Genomic DNA, 21,525 nt, shown 5'->3' with positions numbered 1-21,525 from the left:
TTGAGGGGGAAGTCTCAGGGCTGGAGGCAGATGGAGGCCCCCAGCACCACACTGGCTTGGCTTTGATGGGCAGAGACCCACACGCAGGCCTGGCCTTGCAGCCGGGGTTCTTAGGGGGAGTGGCCAGAGCCCGGGGGGTGGGGTGGGGTCCTGTCTGTACCACTCACAGGCTGTGTGCCCCCTGTTCCTCACTCTTGGCAGGTGGCCGTAATGACTGGGGGCACGTAGGGGCCCACGGGGAGTGATGTGGCCGCTGACCACCGGGCAGGCGTCCAGGAAGCGGGCTGCTGTTGAGGCGACTGCCCACCAGGAGGCAGCCTGGGGCCCCGCAGGGGTTGGGGGATGCGTGTTTCTCCCCCGGGTGGAGGTTGGTGTGGGCACCTGCAGGAAAGGCTGTCTGCCTCCGTCCTCCAACCATGAGCAGCCCCCCCCCGCCCCGCCCCGCCCAGGTGGCCGCCACGGCCCATGGCGTCTCAGAGCAGCCTGCTGGCACAGGTCACGTCTGCTGTCGCAGCCACTGTCTCCTCTCACCTCTCCACAGTCGGTCCTCTTCTCTTTCCCCATGTGGACACACAGGGAGCCTGGGAGGGGGACAGGGACACCAGATCACACAGGCTGCTCCATGGAACCCTGCGTGTCGGTGTCTGTGTCGGCTGCAGGGACCCAGGCCGGGTCTCTCTCCTCTGCCTGACCTCCAGTGGCTCCCCTGTGCCCACTCCATACCCACATTTCTTGGCCTGATTTCATTTTACTTATGAGTTCCCCTCTTTTTCTCAAGCGTGGTCCCTGCCAGCTGCCCTGGCGCAGGTAGAGGAGCCGTGCAGGTGTGCCCTGGGTTATCCCCACCTGCAGTCTTGGCCCAAGGCTACCCTGTATCCTCAGTGATTCCAGCGGAATGGAATGGCTCTTAGTTTTGCCATGCTTGCTGCTGCCCCAGAGCCTTTGCACCTGCTGTTCCCATTGTCTGGCAGATGTCTGTGTGGCTTTTTCCCTCACTTCCTCCAGTTCTCCGTATGCCTGAGCACCCTCCGTACATTGGCATCACTTCTCCCTTTCTTGTGCCCTTGCTGTCTTTCTTGGTGCTTAATGTTCAGGGTGTTGTTTATATACAGTGGTTGTTTGTTTATTGTTTGACTCTTGCCACTCCAGTGTGAAGCCGCTTGTTCCCTCTCCGGTCTGCAGTAGCTAGAATAGTGCCTGGCACGTCGTAGGCGTTGCGTGCTGTTGTGAGTTGAATGAATGAATGGGACCCGGCGCGTGTTTCCTCCTTTCAGCATGGAGCCAGTCCCCTGCTCCTCCTGAGACTGAGCTGGAACCCTCCTAGGAGCTGGGCCAGAGTGGGGCCCCCAAGGGCAGGAGGAGCTTCAGATCTGTACAACGCAAGCCGGCCCCCACGTGGGCCAGAGGGACCGTGGCTGGGGAGGCAGCAGAGCCCATGGAAGCGGGCTCAGGATAGGAGCCGCAGCGACATTCCCGCCTGCATGGTTGTTTGCCAGAGCCGGCCTGCAGCCCCCTGGGAGGCTGAGCGGCGTGGGAGAAGAGGACAGGATTTGGAGTAACGGGAGCCCGGTGTCTCATCCCCGGGGGTTTGCGTGCGTCCCTGGCCCTGGAGGGTCCTTCTGAGCTTCCGTAATCCTTGCATCCCCCCGACCTCCCCCCGGCAGAGGCTCTGAAGCACAGATGAGAGGCCGGGTTGAACTGATGGAAGGGATCCTGTGGTGGCCGGGGGAGCCGGTTCTGGTTCCTCCCGTGTCGCTGGCAGTGTGCAGGGCCAGGTTTGTGCGTTGCAGCTACAGCCCAGCGAGAGAGGCAGGCACGTCCCAAACTCTCTAAAGTGCTGTTCTGTCATAAGGTGCCACACCTGCCGTTTTGTGTTGTAAGGATCAACATTGAGCAGGAAAGATGCGCGGTTGAAACGCCTGCCTTGTTGGCTGACTGCGCGGACATGGTGTCATCCCGCGGTGTCCTGGAAACCGGAGGCCCCCGACACCCGAGGATGGACTTCGGTGGAGAAGCCGGAGCGGGGGAGTCGACCCACCTGGCGGGGCTATTCTCTGCGTCGAGCTCTCCCCTCCATGTTGGCTCGCCAGACCTCCGAGGCAGGACACAGTTGCTGTCTGAGCTTGGCACGCTGCTGCGACAGGGCAATGCTGAGGCCTGTGCTGACTCCCTGCCTCCTCCTGGTGCCCGTGTGGCATCTGGTCTGGTTTTCAACTGGGAGGGCATGAGTTGAACTTCAGGCTGTTCGTGTACTGTGTGGTGCATGCAGGGTTAATGGTCACCAGTGCCTGCTGTTCGTGGAGCAGTATGAGGAGTGCCACTGGGGACTGGGGGTCACTCTCCGGGCTTGGGAACTTGCTGTGCAGGTGACCAGCTGGCTTTGGGGGTCCATTTTTCCATTGCAAGCACCCATGGATTCCTTGCATTCAGAATTTTCAGTGCAGATAAATATGTGTATACATACATACATGCATGCATACATACATGTCTTACATGTCCCGGTCTTACAGTCCTGGAATTGTTTCCCTAACAAGGCAGCTCTAGATAGAGCTCCGAACATCTCTCCGAAACATTGTACGCATTGTTAATTTAATCAAAAAGCATACTTTATGTAGTTTCCCCCGGTTGGTTTGATTATCAGCTGTCTCGGGAAAATCTATTGTTTCAAAAATGGGCAAAGCATTTATTGAGCCAATGCCTGCATTTAGGGATGATGGATTTCTTGGGGCTCCCTGACAGCGAGTGTGCGCCTGTGCAAATAAAACCCAGTCTATGTTTCTCAGTCTTTTGGTGTAATAAGTGAGCCAGGTGCTGGAACATCTGTCCGGATTTGCCAGAGCTGGTGACAGCTGTCCCGGGGGGGTGGAGCGGGGCCTGTGTTAGGAACTGGAAGCTCCGGCAAGTCAGGCTCTGCCTCCCCAGCCCGCCGAGTGTAGGGCGCCGCTGCTTAGGGTTTGATGGACTGACTCAGCGGGGGACCCATGTGGGTCTGGGTTTCCTCCCTCCCGGCCACCAAGTCCCTGGGGGGATGGTGAGGTCAGCTGTGTGCGTGCACTCTGTTGCATATGGCGCTGGGTTAGTGCAGAGCCCAGGGCCGGGGGTGCAGGTGTGTGCCTGTGTGCACTTGCGTACGTGTGTTCTCCCCGGCTTGCCTGCCAGGCCTCAGACACCTGGCACCGCCTCGGACCCTCTAGCTACTTCTGGCTGGTAACAGTGGAAGCTGCCACTGATTGGCCGATGGACTGAAACTGGCCGCGGATCCTGGCGCTGCGTGCCGGGCCTGGCAGCTAGACCCTGAGGTCCCTGAGGGAGAACTTGATTGTCTTGATGGCTGGCTGTCTGGGGTGGCTTTCCCGGCCCACAGCCCCTTGTCGATGCCCCATATGTTGGGGTCACGTGCTGAGAGGATGCTGTGTGTGGACTTTGGCTATCCTTTGAGTACCAGGATTCGGGCGGGGGACGCAGGCCATCCTATCACAGGTCGGATGTGCTCTTTGCCTTCGGTTGTTGGGGGAGGGGCGTCTTTGTGCCGTTTCTTGGGTTGGAAACAGAGCAGAACAGCTCCAGGATAGGAAGTCCCACTCGTGTCTCTCCCTCAGGCGTTTGAGGGTTTTGGCTTCTAGACTGATTGCGTTTATTAAGAAATGGTTTTCTTCTTGCTCACCCAGCACTGGTGACTGGCTTGGCTACAGCTGACCCCCACCCCCGATAGGCAGTGCCACCTCCAGCTTCCATCAGTTGGTGTGCGGATCTGCCTCGAGGGACTCTTGCTTTGGGAACCCCTGTCTGAACTGCCCGGATGCAGACTGCTTTATCTGATATATCTGATGCTGGAGACAGAGTGGGCCTGGGTGTGCAGAAGGCAGCATCCGCCCTGTCCTTGTCACTCACTTCTCAGTCTTGGGTCCTCAGGGACTCAGCAGTGCTGCAACCGGGCCAGACGCCTCCACACCGGCTCCTCCCGCCTGCCTTTGCGGGGGGGGGGGGGGTGCTCCGCCTTCCTCCCATGTACTCAACAGGTGCTTTCCGGGCACCTGCTGGGCCCCATCTTTCCTGTTTGTTTTCTGTGTGGAGCTGGGAAGACTTGGGGAGGTCTTGAAGGGGGTGTGACGGAGCCCTCAGAGCCCCATTCTGGAGGAACACAGGTTTGGGAGCCCCACAGTTCTTGGGGGCTGGCCATGGACCCCGTCCTGCAATGAGGCGCTGTGGGCTCAGTGTGGGCCAAGTCTGTGGGACGCAGGCTTGTGTGGTTTGTCAGGTCAGAGCAGGAGACGGGAGGAGCCACTGAGCTTCCCGTGGAGGCCGTGGAGGGCGTCGCTGTGGGTCGGGAGCAGTAATAATGGTTCACCGAGGGGACACCAGGGAAGGGCTTCCTGTACCCAGACTGCGCACCCCACGGGCATCCATGGGAGAGGGGTGCCTGCAGACTGTGGTGCGTGCACAGAGGGGAGCAGGGAGCCATGTGGTGGGCGCAGGGCGGGGCTTGTTGCGGGAGCGTGCGGAAGGACTCCTCGTGCAGAGAGCACAGGGCTGGGGTCTGGCCCGGAGGGGCTCCTGGAGCCTGGGCCTCCACCACGCTGCCTGGGAGGAGGCTGCAACCACCAAGCGCTGGCCTCACTAGCGCCGATGTTTCATTTTACCCTTTAGAGATTCATCGTCTTTGTAGATTAAATTGCCTGTTCTTCTACCAGAATGACAAAATGCGCGACAAGCCACACATTACGTTATTAATTTGCTCCCCCTGAGTTAACCTGTGCAGCTCCGCTGACTTGGCGGGCAGCCAGCGAGAGCCAGGTGCCAGATCAGCCCATCAAGGGCTGTGCGCAGGGGACCCTTCCCAGGGTCTGAGGCTCCCCGGTGCCTGGGGGAGCCGCACGCCCTCCCTGCCCAGCACATGCCTAGGCCTCGCCCCAGCTCGGTGCCCTCTGCCTGGAGAGGGGACTGCGGCTTCCCCAGGCGTGCAGGTCACAGGGCTTGGGGAAGGGAAGGGCAGAGTGGCCGCTGACCACCTGCAGCTCCTGCCTTCTCCTCCCCGCTCCCCCAGGCGGCAGGGGTGGGCTCCAGGAACTGTCTGCTCTCTGGTGCACCGTGATGTCAAGCCTTAGAGCCCCAGTCTTACAGATGAGTGGTGCTCCTTCTTGGAGATGCAGTCAGCCTGTGTCTTTGCTTTGCCGTGGGGGTAACGTGGGGACCATAGTGAGGCGCACTTGCCTCTGCCCCGTCACCCTTTGCTGGGACTGGGCGTGGGTGCTGGTGGCTGCTGCCTGGTTCTTTCTGTGCAGTGAGCAGAAAGCACCCTCTCCCTGTTGGGCTGCTGTGTTTGATGGGGGGTGAGTGAGCGGGACCCCTTTGTGGGGACTTTCTGCATCTTGCTGGTTTTCATCAGACACGTTACCATTTCCCGAGAAACCAAACCAGGGCGTGTTTAACCGCTCGCGTGTCACAGCGGAAATCCGATGGCCGCCGTTGGTGGCATTGCTGCCTCCCTGTGCACACGCCTGGTGCTCACAGCAGCGAGCTGATATCTTCCTCTGCAGGTGGCCATCGCTGTGCCAGTGTGGCTGCTCCCCAACCACCTCCCGAGCCGGAGAGGTTCCCCAGATCCATGCGTATTTGCATAGACACAGAGTTTCTGTCCCAGCGGTCATCCTCGAAGCAAAAATAACTTTGATTTCAGGGAGTTAAATTGGAATTGGATTTTTGGCCCCCAGGTCGGGTTCCTGACGCCGGTCTCCAGGCTCTCACGCACGTTCCTGGTTGGAGACCGTCCGTGCTGACAGAGGCCTGGGTCTGCATGGGGGTCAGTGTCCAGACCTCAAGTCCCCTGATTGCGTGGACACAGAGGTGGACCTTGCATCTCGGGTGCTGACCCTAGAAAGGTTCTTTTTCCCTATACGTGTGTCTCTCCTGGGGTTTATTTTAACAAATGACTCACGTAAAACAGTACAAGAGGAGCAAGAGACACTTGATGCCAGCAACGGGGCAGGAAACAGATGGAAGGTCCTCAACTCCTCTGGTCGTCAGAGAACTGCAAACCCAACCGTAACTGTGACACCACTGCACACACCCCGGGAGGCCGAAATCGGGTGAGCAGGAACTAGCAGGTGGGGGCGGGGACTGGAGCGCCTGGAACTCTCCAGTGCTGAGTGCAGTCTATGCTTCTGCCACCGCTTTGGGAAGCTGCACTGCATTGTCAGCTAAAGTCAAGTGTGCGTCTACAGAGGCCCCGCCCCTAGCTGAGATGAGGTCGCGATGGGGTGGGAAAGCTTTTGCAGATGTGACGAAGGGCTTTCAAGTGAGATCATCTTGGATCACCTAGGTGGGCCCTAAGTGCCATCACAAGGGTGCTTTCAAGAGAGAGGCAGGGGGAGATTGGACACACAGAAGAGGAGCCGGGATGGGAGTGGGGCAGCCACAGGTCTCCTCTCCCCTAGATCTACGGAGAGAGCACGGCCCGGCCCACACCTCCATGTCTGCCCTGTGAAACTGCTGCCCGACTCCTTGTCTCCAGTACTGTGAGAGAGTAAATGTGTGTTCCGCCGCTCGGTTTTGTGCTGATTTGCTACAGCAGCCCCGGGAGCCTGATACAGCCATCAAGAGACACATGTGGGAGGGGCAGGCATGGTGGTGCAACTTGGGACGCCTGCATCCCATATGGCAGCACCCATTCAAGTCCTGGCTGCTCTGCTTCCAATCCAGTGTCCCTTGCTGATGCATCATGGGAGGCAGTGCAGGATGGCCCAAGGGCGTGGGCCCTGCCACCCGTGTGGGGTACCTAGATGGGGTCCAGACTCCTGGCTTCAGCTGGCCCAGCCCCAGCTGTTGTGTGCCTTTGGGCAATGAAGCAGCAGGTGGAAGATCTTTTTTATCTTTCTCTGTGCCTTTCAAGTAGATGAAAAAACATAAATATTCAACAGGAGACACTGCCCTCCCCCATGGGAGTGTCCAGAGCAGCGTGATGATGACAGCCAGGCTGCAGAGCGGGCGAGGGCGGATCAGTGCGGAATGCCCTGCGCTGCACTCTGACTTGGGAAATGAGAAAGTCTCAGGAAGTTTATGGAAGATGGAATTAAAAGATAAGGGATTTTTTTTTTTGGGTTACAAAAGAACCAAGCTGAAAACTAGTTTTTTTTTTTTCCATTATATGCATTGTTCATGAACTTTTTGGAGGCCCCTCGTATGCGTGAGTTTCAGAAGTCTTTGCACCACAATGAGCTTATTTTTTGATTCTGTTTTCCTGTGAACTTTTTGAAGTGCCAGCACACTGTGCAGCAAGGTGAGGGTGAACACGGTGTAAGCGTGTGCAACATAAGGGGTGAGTCTGGCAGGAAAATCTGGACAGGACTGCGTGGTTCCAATTACGTGAAGGTCGGTAGGTCTCCTCGTCCGTGGTGTTGGGAGTCACGCTGCTCCTTGGATGGAGAGGACACAGGCCTTCTGGGCTGTTGGTGATGCGTCTGGATGCTGCTTTGCTTGGGTGAGTTTTATTTATAACATAGGACTTTTCTCTATGTATATTGCCATATATATGTATTTTAATTTATTTGAGAGGCAGAGTTGCAAGCAAAGGGGGAGATCTTCCATCTGCTGGTTCACTCCCCAAATGGCTGCAATGGCTGGAGCTGGGCTGATCCAAAGCCAGGAGCGTGCCCTAGGTCTCCCATGTGGGTGCAGGGGCCCAGGCACTTGGGCCATCTTCCACTGCTTTCCCAAGCCGTAGCAGAGAGCTGGATCAGAAGAGGAACAGCTGGGACATGAACCGGTGCCCATATGGGATGCTGGCACCGCAGGCGGAGGCTTAACCTGTGCCACAGTGCTGTCTCCCTCCATCCCCCGTTTTTTTTTTTTTTTTTTTTAAAGAGCAGGACATCATCCTGAAATTTTCAAGGAGAGCTTTGAGTTGAACGACTCATGGTTTATTTTACTGCTGGAACAATACTATCAAAATCAAGATCACAGTTAATGGGAGATAATTAAATGTTGCCACTGCAACAAATGCTTATTAATATTGAGATATAAACTATATTTTCTAAATGGTGATCAGGGAGCGTCAACTCGAGCAGGACACTGAGGTCTATGCAGCATTAATTGGTGTGGATAAGTTTCTGGATGAAACGAGTTCGTCTGCCTGCACACAAAAGGAGCCATGCTCTTAAAACCAGAAGCAAAGAACCCAAACATTTAAGCATCAAATGTTAACGAGGCTTCAGCTGAGTGGAAAACCCACGAGCTGCCGGAGGAGCAGTGGGTGGGAACGGCGCACATGAACAGCGCCTTTGGTCCCTCCCCCATCCTGGCGACCGGGCATCCTGGACAGAGGGTGTGTCCAGGTGAGGGCCCCTGTCCCCAGGGCTGCAGAGGCACCTTTGCCTGGAATGCCTTCCTTTCGCCTTCCGCCCGTGAACATGAACTCCTTCTCACACACACACCCCTGCCCCCGCTCTGCCCCCTGCCTCGCCTCAGCCCTGCTCCCCCCTCTGTCCCAGAGCTCTCTTCTGGCCGTGAGCCTGGCAGGACAGGGCCGCGGCGCTGACTGCAGAGAGAACGTCTCTTTGTCTGTGGCTGTCGGCTGACCTTGTGACCACCTCGGTGTGCTGGGGTGGTGAGCGCAGGCGTGGTTGCCCCTGAAGTTGTGTGGCAGCCTGATGGGGGCCTTGGGGTTCCTGCCGTGTCCTTTGTGCCTGGCACTGTCCTCCTCGGCACCCTGCACCCACCGTGCCCCGGCTGTGCCTGGGCTGGGGAGGCCTGTGCTCAGTGCCCTCTGCCGCGGAGCCCCGCTGGGGAGAGGAGCCTGGAGCTTCACCGAGGTGTTGGGGTGGCAGAGGCAGAGCCTGTACCTGTGCCTGCTCCTGTCCTGCTCCCCAGCATCTCCCTCTGCACCTGGGCAATGCCCCCTTCTCCAGGCCCATCAGAGCTGGGTGGCTGGGCGCTATGACTCCACGTGGGAACAGGCGACAGGTGCTGTTGTCAGTGCAAAGTGCTGATGTGAGCATGACACCTCAGCTTCTCGGTGACAGCAGCGCTGGGTGCAGCCTTCGGAGGTGTCCCTCAGGCTCCCCAGATGCTCGGTGGGTGGTCCCCATGACAGAGCCCCGGTGCCCAGGACTCTGGCCACACCCTCCGGGTTACTGGAACCTAGGGGACTCATCCCTGGTGCTCCAACCGAGGGTCCCAGTGGCCTCGTCATCCTCTCAGCCAGGAGGTTCTGTCCTAACAGCCTCTCGCTGTCACCGTGGCATTTTGTGGCTGTGGAGTATCAGGTGACACTGGTACACGTGATGGACTGGCTGTGCTCTGCCCCCTGGGCTGCTGCTGCAGGCGTGAGCCGCAGGGCGTTCTTCCCAGGGTTTGGACCCCTTGGCCTGGGCGGCTTCCTGGGGTATCCTGTTACCCTGCCTGGAGTGTCCTGCCTTATTCGCGTCACTGTCCTGGGAGCTGACTGGCCACTGGGGCAGGGGCAGGTGCTTGCTGATCTGCTCCGCCCCCTCCCCACCCCCCACCCTGCCACCTCTTTGTAGTGTGGACCCTGCTCAGCCCTGTGCTGTGCCCTGCCCCTGCCTGGGGCTGTGCAGTGGGTGCCAGCACCCAGCACAGGACAACTCAGGAGCAGCCCGGTGAAAGGTGTCAAAGGGGGTTTGATGAGCTCCACATCTGGACCTGCCTGGGACGGGGAGCTGTTTTTGCCCTGGATAATTAACAAGGGTCCTGAACTCTGGTCCGAGGCTCGCCGTGCTGGTGTGGGCCTGGGGTCTGTTACCTGCTACTTGGCCACCGTGGGGAGCGTGGGACCCCCAGGAGTGAGCAGGTCCATGCCGTTTGCAGCGTGCAATACATCATGCTGCGTCTGGCTCATAAGCAAATCTGGTGTGTGCAGGGGGCAAGAATAAAGGGCCTGAGGGGGCTCCGGCAGGGGGGTGGGCAGGAGGGAAGTTCCAGGCATGAGTGAAGGGCTTGTTGCTCAAGGGGTCTACTGAAACCAAGGTGGGGAGAGGGCGTCGGTCCCCTTTCCCCAGGTGTGCGCTGCCCACGGTGACTCCTTCTGCAGAGCACAGCACAGGGCCATGGGGACCCCTCCCCTCCCGGTCGTTCCTCCTGGTGGGCAGGTCTGCAGTAGCCGTGCATCACGGAGGCAGCCCGTGTCCTGATCGGGAGGGCACGTCACCTCTGGGGCTTCCTGCCCAGACCCACGGCGTCGGTCTGCCTGCGAGAAGCACTCCAGACATACAGCAGTGGAGGAGCAGACCACGAAGGACCCAGGAATGGCAAGGTCATCCGAGACAAGGGCGGTCTGGGAGACCGTCACAGCCAGGAGGAGCCTGAGGACACACGGCTGCATGACATCACGCGAGATCCTGGCTGGGGTCCTGGGCCAAGAGCAAGGGCATTAGGGCGCAGCTAAGGAGATCAGAATTGAGTGTAGACTTCGTTAATGATAATGGCCAACGCTGGTTCACTGATTGTGTAATAAACCGTACCAATATAAAATATTAAGATGGGAGATGAGTGTAGGGTGTATGGGAACTCTGAACTCTCTGTTCGGTTTTCCTGTGGTCTAAAACTGTCTTAGAGGGGCTGATGTTGTGGCGCAGCAGGTAAAGCCGCTGCCTGCAGCACTGGCATCCCATACGGGCTCCCGTTTGAGTCCTGGCTGCTCCACTTCTGATCCAGCTCCCTGCTGATGCACCTGGGAAAGCAGCGGAGGATGGCCCAAGTGCTTGGGTCCCTGTACCCATGTGGGAGACCCTGATGTGGCTCCTGGCTTCAGTATGGCCCAGTTCTGGGAGTTGAGGCCATTTTTGGGGAGTGAACCAGTGGATGGAAGATCTCTTTCCATCTCTCTCTCATTCCTTCTCTCTCTCTGTAACTCTGCCTTTCAAATAAAAATAAAAATACATATTAAACAGCTGTCACAGAAACACAACATCTGTAGAAATAATTGGAGGGCAGGTTGTGTGCCATTTCCCCGTGACCCTGGTGGTGGGGCCTTGGCCCAGAGCTGCCCTGAGCCCCCCAGCTCCATGCTGTCTCCATAATGACTGGGGGGGGCAGGCTCACATAGTAGTTAGATATATTTTTGGTGCCCTAAATTCTTGGTGTTTGGAGAGAGCCAGTTTCTCGGGTGCAGTCAGTCTGGGTGCTGGGAGCCGGCCCAGGAGACACAGGCCCAGCAGTGTGAGTGCATCGAGGGCATCGAGTGGTCCAGGGAACCAGGGGCTGCCCCGCCCACCATGCTGTCCACTGGGCAGCCAGGTTTCAGCGCTGTCATGACTCTGACAACAGCATCCCTGACCTCTGCTTCCTCCTCCTCCTCTTTGTCTCCTTCTTCTGCCTCTCATTCATTCTACAGATTTGAGAGGCAGAGTGGCGGGGTGGGGGGGGGAGAGATACAGATATCAGTCTTCCAGTCTTCCATCTGCTAGTTCACTTCCCAAGTGCCTGCAATAGCCAGGTCTAGGCCAGGCTGAAGCCAGGAGCTCCACCTGGTCTCCCACATGGGTGCAGGGGCCCGTGTACTTGGAGCGTCCTCTGCTGCTTTCCCAGGTGCATTAGCAGAGAGCTGGGTGAGAAGCACAGAGTAGCTAGGGCCCAATGCAGGTGTTCCCACGTGGACGCGGGCATCCTGTGCAGCCCCTTTACCTGCTGCACCAGTGTGTCCAGGGTTGGTGTCCGGAGATGCTCCCTCACTGCAGTTAATGACCAGTGGCCATTTTTCTGTGGGGGGAAGGTGTGACATGGGTCATAGTAGACATAGACCAAAGCCAATGTGTGTTTGGTTAATGGTCCAGTGAGGGACCCAGAGACTGCCGCGTGTCTGTGTGGACGGAGTTGACCTCATGGCCAAGGTTGCTGCTGGGTAGCTGGTCCGTCTGCTTTGTTCCCACAGGTAGGGTAGCCTGGTGAGGATTCAGAAGAACAGGCCTGCAGCTGTAAAGACCAGGGCTTTGGGTAATTTTGGCTTCTTTAAGCTCCCTAACATCCTTTAGAGGGAGGCGCAGGATGGGGTGAAGAAGGGTGAACTTGACAAAGCAGTGAGCCTCCCTGGTCCAGAGAATGGGCACAGGCCTGTCCTCTCCTGGGACCAGCAAGGACGGCTGAGGTTTTGGGGGAGTCCAGGGGTCTGCCTGGGATCCAGCCAGCTCCCCACGTTTCACTGGGCAACAGCAGGTGCGTCACTGCTCCTTTGCTTGTAGCTGGCAATGACACCTGCTTTGCAAGACAGTGTGAGTCGTGAGAGATGGGTCCGTGGCACAGGTGGTGCCACGAGGCGGGGCTGCCAGCAGGAAGGGTGCACCCCTGGAAGGCAGGAGACCCGTGCATCTGGGACCCTGGCCTCCACACCGTCCCCGAGCGAGGAAGGGGACGTGAATCCTCCCTGTCTTGCCACTCAGCTGGCTTTGATGACTAGATTAGGGGGAATCTTATGAACCTGTCATTTCTGTGTGTCAAAGGTGATCAAATACACAGTTCCATATGCTGCAACTCGGTCTTTCATTTTAAAGCAGTTTTTGGCAAGAGAACATTTATTATGAAAGTTTTTATGTTGTTATTCCTTTCAGACAAAATCATTGTGTTACAAAATAGAGATGACCAAAACAAAGAAACTGAGGCACCAGCTGTTCCCCCAGGGGCTCCTTCCTCCTTGCTCCCAGGACTCCCCCAGGCCTGGGCTCTCTCTCATGGCTGTCAGGTGCCCCTTCGCTGTGACGTGGGGCCAGGCGCCGGGGGTGGGCTGCAAGCGATGCTGTAATAAATGTCCTTGTGCGTTTTTCTTTTGCAGCTGCTCTCGGGTTCTTTCCCTGTGATCAACTGGCAAATTAGCTTCAGACTGACCCCCAGGAAGGTTTAATTGCCGTGGACAGCGTGAGAGGGAGGGGCTTCCTTCCTTGCCCCTCCTCCCTGCTGTCTGCCTTGCACTCCTGCTCCTGTGTCCTCTCCCTGTCCCCTCCCCCTCTCCCACTGGCTGGCACTTCATTGAATGGGGCTCTGGCAAGCACCATTGGCCCAGCCCCTCCGTCCTGGAGGCATGCAACGCCCAGGTTGGCTGGTGGTGTTTTGAGTGGACGTCCAGGGGCTTGTGGGGAAATCTGTCTGAGTTTCAGGGACTTCCCAGGACATACAGGCCTGTGGGAGTTGGGTGTGACCACAGTGATTCCAGGACTTCTCTCTGATTGATCCACTGCGCTGAGGGCCTGGGCTGGGATCATAAACCTGGGAGTATAATTATTTGTTTAAAAAATTTTAAGGGGACCTGCGTTAGGGCACAGCAGTGCAATGGTTAAGTTGCATTTTATATCCAAGTGCCTGTTCCAGGTCCAGCTATTCCGCTTCTGATCCAGCTCTCTGCTGTGGCCTGGGAAAGCAGCAGAGGATGGCCCAAGTGCCTGGGCCCCTGCACCCACATGGGAGACCCAGAAGAAGCTCCTGGCTTCACCTTGGCCATTGTGGCCATTTTGGGGGGTGAACCAGCAAATGCAAATCTCTCTCTCTCATTCTCTGCCTTCAAATCAATCAATACCAATCCACCAATTAATCTTTAAAATTTTCCCGGTGATTTGGCGAATGCATTGGGACGGCGCCCCCTTTTCTTCCTGCACTCCCAGGGTGCTGGGTGTGTTGGCACCGATGGCTGTGGGCGCCTCTCGGGGCCTGCCCTGGGGTCCCGGCAGCCCCGAGCTCCTGGCTCCTCTGGGAATCCGAGGAGAAGCCTTGGCCCCAGGAGGAACTTTGTCCTGTTTTCACCGGAGCGGTAGCCACACAGCCTCGCTCTGCTGAGCTGGAAGGGGGGGGGGGGTTCAGATTTCCTCTGGTTGAGGGACTTAAAATGGAACAACCTACATCAGTTCCCCAAAATTGGACTTTGAAGCGCGTTCCCTGGACTCGGTTATTTTCTACGCGTGGAAGCACGTGCCGTGGGAGCCTGCAGAATTTGAAAGTGCTGCTGTGCCGGTTCTCAGTCCCAAACACAGAGGAGACTGCAGGAACCGGGGCTGCCTGGGCAAGTCGGGGTCTGAGGAGGGCAGCAGCCCGATCCCAGGACAGGGAGGTGCCGGGCGGCCACCGTTCCCCTGGGAATGGGGCCAGCGCTGGGCAGTGAGGCCGGATCCCTCTCACCTCCACCGAGCACGCTGAAACACACGAAGACCATGGGATGGGATACGGGAGGGGGTTTGAAGGCTTGGGTCAGTTCTGTCTGCTGGGAGGTGGTTTCAGGCTGCTGTTTCATCGTCTCACGGTAAGAGCACTAATCACCAACATGAGTGGATCTGACATCTCTGTTTTGAAAATCATGCCTTCTGGCAACTCTCTGCTGTCTCGGAGGAGGAAGGAGCCGCTTTCCTGGCACCGGAGCCTGGGGTGACAGGGACCTGGCCTCATCTACAGGCACAAGGGTTCTGGCATGGGTTTTGCATGAGCAGATTTTTTAAATTAAAAAAATGTTTTTTTCTGGTTATAAAATTAATATGCCTTCATTACAAGAATTTGAGCTTACAGAAATGCATAATGTAGAAAATCCATCTCCCACCCCTGCCCCCACTTAGCTCCTGCAAAGACAGCATGGTAACCAGTTGGGCCCAGTCTTCCCATTTCTTTTCTTCTCCATGGGACTGTTTTACCTTCGCCTTACAGGAATACACATTTATATATTTAATATTTTTCAACACAAGGGATCATATTAGGGTACTTCAAAAAGTTTGTGGAAATGGAAATAAAAGATGTTTGTTTTGGTGCCAAAAATGTTTTCTAAAAGGTTTATTTATTTATTTGAAAGGCATAGTTACAGAGAGGGAGGAAAAGACAGAGATCTTCCGACCTCTGGTTCATTCCCCAGATGGCAGCAGTAGCCAGGGGCTGGGCCAGGCTACAGCCGCGAGTGTGGAACTCCATTCCAGTCTCCCATGTGGGTGCCAGGGGCCCAAGCACTCAGGCCCTCTTCCATTGCTTTCCTAGGTGTGTTAGCAGGGAGCTGGATTGGAAGCAGAGCAGGTGGGACTCAGACCGGCACTCATATGGGAAGCTGGCATTGCAGGCGGCGGTTTAACCTGCTGAGCCACAGTGCTGGCCTCGTGTGTTTTAATTTTTTAATATTGTGTAATGAAAAAATTTTGAGCCACATGTCATACTTGCACAGTTTTACGAGGAGTAATTGTGTCTTAACCATCATCCCGGGTCATGGTCACGGCCTTGTGATGCTTATGCAATGTATGACTGTTACTCAGTGAACGCCCAGTTCCGATTTTCACACTCCTGGATGGTGCTGGGAAGAGAATCTCATTCATACATTGAATCCTTGCGTGTGTGTCTGGGGGCCAGTTTCCATAGCCTCGGTTCCTAGAAGTGGACTTGCTGGGTGGGTGCTCGAGGGGCCAGGGTGTGAACAGATGGGGCCAGGTTGCCCTCTGGGGAGGCGTGAGGCAGCCGTTTCCCCACAGTCTTGCCGGTGGACGTGCTGGTTTTTTGTAGGTCCCCTCGGTCATGTGGGCGTAAAGATACCATGTGCACCGGGGCCCCGCCGTCAGCGGGTGTGGTCTGCGGTCAGCCCTGCTCCTGAACAGTAATCTTTCTTTGGCTCTTGCAGGAGAGACGCCATTCGTGTCCCTTTGATGAGAGCTGTTGTGTTTGGTAACGAGCCGTGCCTGCTGCTCTCTCTGCGCCCCGTCTGTCACTCACACTGTCACGTGGTGCACGGAGGGTCCCCGGGACGTGTCCCCTGAGCGTACGCAGGACTCTGTACCTTGTTCAGCGTTTCCTAAGGACTATGAATGACAACAAGCTGCCGCAGGAAATAATTTGGTTTCCATCTTTTAGTTTCCTTTTTGTACCCTTGCCTGTTCTTCGGTTGTGACGCGTTCAGCTTTTCCTGTTTGTTGGTAGCTGTTCTGAGTACGGCGGGTCTGTTTCTTATTTGCTATTTACACTACAGATGTTTTCACCGAAACACCTTGTGCCTTTTGCCTTTGCGGAAAGACTGGTTTGGCCAAGCAAAAAATTTGGAATTTTTCTGTTGTCGAAGCCACCAGGCTTTTCTTTTTAGCTCCTGAGTCTTTGTTAGAGAAAAGGCTTGCCGGCCCCAAGTGTCTACGACCACTCCCTTGTGTTTTCTTCCGACACTTGGTAGTTCAGGTTTTTTCTTTCACATTCACATCTCTTATTCATTGAGAAGTTATTTTTAGATCTGATAGGAGCTTAGAGATGCAGTTTTTATATGAACATTCACTTTTGTGAAATAATTTATTTTTTTAAATTTTTAAAAGATTTATTTACTCAAGAAGCAGAGTTACAGACACGGAGAGAGAAACAGAGAGAGAGGTCTTTCAACCACTGGTTAACTCCCCAAATAGCTGCTATGGCTGGAGCTGGGCCAATCCAAAGCCAGGAGCAAGGAGCTTCTTCTGGGTCTCCCATAGGGGTGCAGGGGCCCGAGGGCTTGGGCTATGTTCTGCTGCTTTCCCAGGACATAAGCAGAGAGCTGGGTTGAAAGAGGAGCAGCCGGAACTTGAACCGGTGCCCACATGGGATGCCGGTGCTATATCCTACTTAACCTACTGCACCACAGTGCTGGCCCCGCAGCATAAGCCCTCTCCACCTCTCTGTTTGGAGTTGCCACATTTGCCGTAGATTCACTTGGTGTCTGCTGGGTTATTTCTCCTGAGTTTCTGGACTCTGCCTTCCAATGTATCGCAGCAATGTTTACTGTTAGGTCACTGTGCGTCTCTGTTAGGTGGTCACGCCTCACTTAGGACAAGGAGGTGTTAACGCTTCTATGAACTGTGTGTGGCGATTTCATTGTTGTGAGCACACCGACAAGGACAGCTGTGATGTTGCCAGGTGATGATGTCATGAGGCAGTGACGTCATTAGGCTATGACATCACCGGCCTATATCCTCTATGTTTGTTGCGGATGAATGTTGCGTGGCCTCATTATCTCGTTCTTCTTTGCCCATTTTTCCTAATCTTTCTCATGTATTCCTTGATTAGATGAAGTTGAGAGTAAGCTAAATTCATCCCACGATCTGATGGGACTGGGATTGGGATTGCCCTGAGGGTCGTTCCATGGAGGAGAGGCGACCCTTGGTCCGTTCTCGTCATCTGGCTAGCCTGACTTAGCCAGGTGACATTTTGTCTGTCACTGGCTCCCATGCGTTCAGTGCATTTCCTGTTCGTTTATTCCATGGCATTTCATAGCTCCGGGGGCTCTTGTCCCTGGCTGGGATCGTGCCCTCCTCTCGCTCACGTTCCGGCCGTTGACGGTTGATGGACAGAAATGTTGCTGGCTTCTCAGCACCTGGCCCGCCGCCCGCCTGCTTCCGTCTCTGGGGTTTTCCTGCCCGCGGGTTCCTTCGCCAGCGTGACCTTTCCTGTCCAGTGTTCACTCCTGTTTGTTGCTGGCTGGCTGGCGGGTGTGTGAGGGCCTGCATTAGTCAGCTCTATGGACCTGGGGGGGCCCTTCTGTTTCATGGTCGGTGGGTCAGCCCTTGAACCACAGCCCTCCTGGGCTGTGGAGTGGGGGCAGGCGTGGTCAGGGAACGTGGACTTTTCCGTGTGTGGTGGGGGTGGGTTGGAGTATGAGGGGCCCAATGGGGACCGTCCCATGTCCCATGGGCACACACAGCAGGAGAGCTGCACAGGGGGCTTTGAGGAGGTGGCTTGCGCTGTAGCTGGGCCCTCCAGCAGGGGGCTCTGAGGGCCTCTTCCTGGGGGACTGTGTCTTTTCAGGTGATGCTGGTGGCTGTGGTGGGGTTGATGTCCTGGACCCCCGTGCAGGTGCCCTAACAGTCGCTGGTGGCCTCTGCTTCTCCCACCAGGGGTGCACAAGCAGACGGGGTGAGATGGGATGGATGGTGTAGGATGCAGCCCTGGGAGGTTCAGGAAGCTGTCATCTGCAGGTGAGGCAGGGGCCCTGGGGCCGGGAAGGTGGTCCCCAGCACAGGTGCCTAGAGGTCGGCCTAACTGGCCGATGGGAAGGCCTCAGCTTGCTGGTACCAGGAGACACCGCCTGGGCCACCCAGGGCGGCCCAGGGTCTGTGATGCAGGATTTGAAAGTCAGAGTTACTCAGAGAGAGAAGAGGCAGAGGGAGGGAGAGAGAGGTCTTCCATCTGTGGGTTCACTCCCCAGTTGGCTGCAATGGCTGGAGCTGTGCCGATCCGAAGCCAAGAGCCAGGAGCTTCTTCTGGGTCTCCCATGTGGGAACAGGAGCCCAAGGACTTGGGCCATCTTCTACTGCTTTCCCAGGCCACAGCAGAGAGCTGGATTGGAAGAGGAGCAGCCGGGACTTGAACCAGAGCCTGTATAGGATGCCGGCGCTGCAGGTGGCAGCTTTACCTGCTAAGCCACAGCGCCGGCCCCCCGCAGCTGCTTTCTTAGGCTGCAGCCCTGGCCGTGCAGCCTCCACATGCAGCTGCCGCCTGCCGCTGTGAGTTCCTGGTGCCACCTCTGACAGGCAGGGCGTTGCTCTTGCTGGTTTGGATTCCTGAGTTACTGTGCACTGAGCTTTCTGTGTTATTTTCCGCCATGTTCGTGTAGGGTGTTTGGGATATCACCACTGTCAATCACCCTGATTACAAAGTGCTTGTGTCGTGGGCATCATCTCTTAGGAGGCAAAGTGGCTGAGCTGGCGTCCTGATGGCGATTGTCCAGTGCTGGCCCCCTGGGCGTGGGTGGGTGGGGGTTGTGATGAATTAGAGACAGGAGCTATAGGGTGACGCCACATGGCCCCATGCGGGGGTGGGGCTGGGGCTGGGTCTGGGATCTGACTTCCTGCAGGTGATCCAGGCCTGGTCGGACAGCGAGGAGAGCCAGCCTGCCGGGAGGTGTGGATCTGAGGCCTGGGTTGTGTTTGTTTCTTACTATTGCACCTGCTGGGAATCCCTTCCCGTGTGGCCCCCAGAGGCCCCTTTTCTGGCCTCATTCAGGCCTGGTGCTGCTGCTCACAGAGGCAGGGGTGCGGCGGCAAGAGGCTGAGGGCTTGCTGTGTGGGCTTCAGAGGGACGGTGGCCAAGCCAGGCCAGCCACGCCATCCCCCAGTGGAAGAGACATCACAGGGAGCTCAGTCTTTCCTGGGGTGCCTGGGGACCCTGGGTGGGAGGGGGCTGGGAGCGGAGCTGGCTCCCTTGTGGTGCGAGCCCCTGGGGAAAGTCTACAGAATGCTTGGGAGAGACTTCGAGGGAGCTGGGCGTGGCGGGAGGAGAGGTTTAAACACCCTTCCAGCTCCAGCGCTGTGAGCTTAACCGTTGTCACGGGGCTGCCCAACAGGAAGTCAATCAGAGGCTTCAAGGAGGCGTTTTCATGAGTCAACCTACTTGACTTCGGGAATCGATTGTCAGGAGGAAATGTACTGTGGGATTAGAGAAGTCTACACTGGATCAATCGGGCGATCTCTTACCGTGTTACTCAGAACCGCCTGTTTTCAAATTATGTGTGAATATTTTTATATATGTAAGATCAATTCTGCATTGCTGAAATGCCACGGTACGAGGTAGGGCTGTGGTGGCACAGCTTCCATTGAGCTGCCGGGTTCATGGCTGTGGGCTGTCACCAGCTCCTGCCTGCGTGCCGAGGGCCTTGACACCAGAGCCTCCCCTCCCGCCGTGAAATCCTTTCTCCTGGTGGGAAGAGGAGACAGCAGCTGCGTCAGCGCTTTGGCTGGGTTCTGAGCGTGCCTTTGAAGGTGGACTTCCTGTTCCCATGGTTCCACGTGTTCCCAGGCGTCTCCCAGGGAGACGCTGGGTGAGAGGAGAGGGCGTGTGATGTCTGCCCCCAGGAGCTGGGGGTCTCCCTCGACTGCAGCGGGCCCCCTGTTTCCCTGGTCAGCTGGGCGTGGGTTCTGTGGCAGGTGGGCCCTCCCTTCCACGGGCCCGGTTCTGGAATGTGCACAGCCAGTGGTGGAAAGGGGCAGCTGGCTTTTCATCACGGTGGGATTTGCTTCGTCAGGCATGCCTGAAACACGAGGACGGCGACTTCAGAGTCCGGCGCAGTACTGAGGGTCTTGTTGCCAGCTGCTGGCTCGCTTGCATGGGATCAATCTCAAAGGTGACGCTTAGGATTCTTGGCTGCAGGTCCGAGGCCCCTCTGCCTGTGGGCCAGTGTCCCGTCTGTCCCGGGTGCCTCATGAGGTTACATGTCTTTGAGTCTTAATTTTAGATCCTTGTCTTGCAACAGGCAGCCTCGTCCAGGTGTAACGTTGGAGGCGGGCTGTGGATTACAGGGTTCCTTATGACGGGGTTTTATTTTGAATGCATGGACTGTGATGGATGTGGCTCACTGCACAGTACTCCTGCGAAATGTGTGGTGTGAAGTCTGCTTCATAGTTCGGTCCCCACAGTGGCTTGGGCTGATCCAGGCTTGCTCCCAGGGCCACAGTGGGCCAGCCGGCCACAAAGTGGGGCCCTGAGACTGACGTCAGGGGCCCGGGGAGGCCTTTGTTTTGCTGTGGGTTGTCCAGAACATTTCAGATTCAGGGCACAATTGCTTTGCTGTCGGCCTGTAGCCAGAGCGAGGCCAGGTGGCTGTGCATGGGCTGCCGTGTTGGCCAGAGATGCTGACCAGGATGAGGAATCGGAGGCGGGGGGGGGGGGGGGGGCGGCAGCTCTGCACAGAAGCAGAGTGTCGGATTAGTGCTTGGGAAGGGTAGAGCTATGGTGATGCTCACAACCTCTCCCCCAGGCTGGCCTACAAAATGTTCATGGAATGATTGGGCACTGGTCCACGATGGGTGATGCTTAAACCTGTGAGAGCCTGGGTGGCCCCAGGGGAGCAGGTGCTCATGTGAGTTCTACGTGAACCCGCCCTGAAGGGGCCCACCCAAGTGTTAGAAAGAAACTCAGGTTCCTGACAAGTGCCGGTGGGAGCTCTTTGATTTCTAAAGTGTGTTGAAAATCTTTAATGTTACATTAAAAAAAAAAAAAAAAACACAAAAACTCCACTATACCATCGGTGAAAATATCTTCTTAGGTGTTTGCACATTGTCCCTCCGGCCCCGGGAGCGCAGGCCTGTCCGAGCCCGTCGCCTGCCGGGAGCCCTGGGTTTTCCCGAGCTGCTGTCCTGGCGCCTGGCCCCGAGCCACCTGTGCCGCGTGCTCTCAACCCAGGCAGATGTAGGTGTCTTCCCTGGCTCCTGCCTGGGTAAGTGGCTGTCCGGTGGCTCCCTGCCAGCGCCAGTCCACCTGGCTGCTGCGGTTGTTTTGCAGATAAAGGCTTCTCTTTGGGAAAGCCCAGGTGCGCGGAGGAAGCCCTGTGGCAGAATCAGCTGGTGCAGCCGCCTGTGTTTTCCCCCACCCAGGATCTCTCTCTGTCTTGGCCCTTTGGGGGTGAAGTACTCCTACATGAGATGTCCCGTCTGACCGACTGTTAGGGGTGCAGCGTCGTGGCGTTCAGCACATCCGCCACCCCCGTCTCCAGGGCTCGAAGCCTCGCAAGGCTGCGCTCTGCTCCCGTTCAGCTGCCTGCTCTCTGCCTCGGAACTGGCTCTCAGCACTGGCCTGTTTAGTGACTTCCTGTTACTGGGACCATGCAGTATTTGTCCTTTT

General features: G+C 56.7%; 1 protein-coding gene across 8 annotated transcripts in view; it reads left to right on the top strand.

The window, feature by feature from the left end:
* APBA2 (amyloid beta precursor protein binding family A member 2) overlaps positions 1-21,525 on the top strand; it is a 226,444-nt gene that overhangs the window by 2,428 nt on the left and 202,491 nt on the right. The window contains exon 1 of one of the 8 annotated variants that reach the window (XM_070053532.2): positions 7,117-7,477. The exons of the other annotated variants lie outside the window; for them this stretch is intronic. The gene's annotated coding sequence lies outside the window, so the exon portion shown is untranslated. Of the gene's footprint in view, positions 1-7,116; positions 7,478-21,525 lie in introns of those variants that run through there. 8 annotated transcript variants of the gene reach the window in all.

Source organism: Oryctolagus cuniculus, chromosome 12 (genome assembly GCF_051225735.1).
Source record: "Oryctolagus cuniculus isolate XC-2025 breed Fujian yellow rabbit chromosome 12, ASM5122573v1, whole genome shotgun sequence".
In the NCBI taxonomy this organism is placed as follows: domain Eukaryota; kingdom Metazoa; phylum Chordata; class Mammalia; order Lagomorpha; family Leporidae; genus Oryctolagus; species Oryctolagus cuniculus.
The sequence above is the reverse complement of the archived record's forward strand: the minus strand, read 5'-3'. Positions and strand labels throughout refer to the sequence as shown.